Source organism: Galeopterus variegatus, unplaced genomic scaffold (genome assembly GCF_000696425.1).
Source record: "Galeopterus variegatus unplaced genomic scaffold, G_variegatus-3.0.2 Scaffold7762, whole genome shotgun sequence".
Classification (NCBI taxonomy): Eukaryota; Metazoa; Chordata; class Mammalia; order Dermoptera; family Cynocephalidae; genus Galeopterus; species Galeopterus variegatus.
In genome coordinates this window covers 24,950-26,350 of record NW_007733873.1, presented here as the reverse complement: position 1 = coordinate 26,350, position 1,401 = coordinate 24,950, and positions in this window count along the sequence as shown.

The window sequence follows — 1,401 nt, the reverse complement described above, 5'->3', positions numbered from 1 at the left end:
CTAGCCATTTGTAGGTAAGCCAGGCAAATTCAGCAATGTTGACATGCATCCCTAGACGTCCTAAAATGTCATTTTAGGCTTGCCACTCAGTCGTACTCAGGGTACTTTCCCCATGCCGTTTCCTTCTTCCTGGGCTTCCTGATGTCAAGCTTGGGTTGGGGCGGGAAAGCAGGGTCTCCGTCTCCTTGCCCCACAGCCGTCACTTCTCTCCTGGTTCCTGGGCGTGCCTCGTCTACCTGGGCGTAACTCATCTACCCTAGAAATCCACTGTGATACAGCTGCATCCTCATTCAGTCCCTGGGAGGGTTGTGCATGTCACCTCTCATGGGGTGTCCCTGCCTAGCTCTGAAACTCCTGAAGTCCCATCAGCGATCTCACTCCCTCTCTTAGCTCTTTGTTTCCACTTGCAGGGGTGGTGCATGAGAACTTTTACTTGCCCTCCTTTGTAGGCTTATCACATTTTGCAAATAAAAATAGAGAATGCCCAATTACCTTTGAATTTCAGAAGAATAACAATTACCTTTTCGGCATATATGTCCCAAATACTGCATGAGACATATTTATGCTAAAAATTACTCATTATTTATCTAAAATCTGATTATAACTGAGCATCCTGAATTTTATCTAGCTACCCTATCTCCTGGGCTACTACACCACCACGGGAAGCTCTGGGAGCTGTCTCCAGCACCCTGCGGCTTAGGCAGGCTGTACCACCGTCTGACCTTAAGGCTGCACTGTGCTAGCGCAGGAGACTTCTCATGTGGAAATAAACCAAGACAAAGCAGATGGGAACACACAAAAAGGCTATGTATTCGGAGCTGGCAATAGCAAGGAAGCCAGTTAATATCGCCTGCGTTTTGGCAGAGACTTAAAGGCAGGCAGAGGAATGGGAAAGCTTCATAGTGGAGAAAAGGGAAGGCTTCAGGTGTGCCCTGGCTGTTGGTCTGGGAAGCTGCAGGAAGCTGCAGGCAGGCTGATGAGAATCAGAGCACACTATGTGATTGGTTAGGCTGCATACTTGGCCTTTCCTGGTTGATCCTGAGTTGGAAGTTGGGGGCAAAACTTAGGAAAGCTGTTATTATCAATCAAGTCCTGACCATTTGGGGCTGATCGTTACAAGGGTTATTGTTTTTCTTCCCGGACCAGTTGCTGGAAACAGTGGTCTGATTTCCTACAGGTCTGTCTGACTTGTAGTTAGCAGGCTGACTTCCTGGGCTGGTTACTGCAGGTAATGGGTTTGTTTCCCGGGCCAGTTGCTGCAGATTATGAATCAGAGTTCTATTTTTATATATGGTCTGGCTATTGTCTGCTCATATATTCCGTCTCTCATCTACAAGACCTGTCAAATCCTGGACTTCGCCAAGGTCTCTCTACTCTTGGATACTTAATTAAATGCGGGTG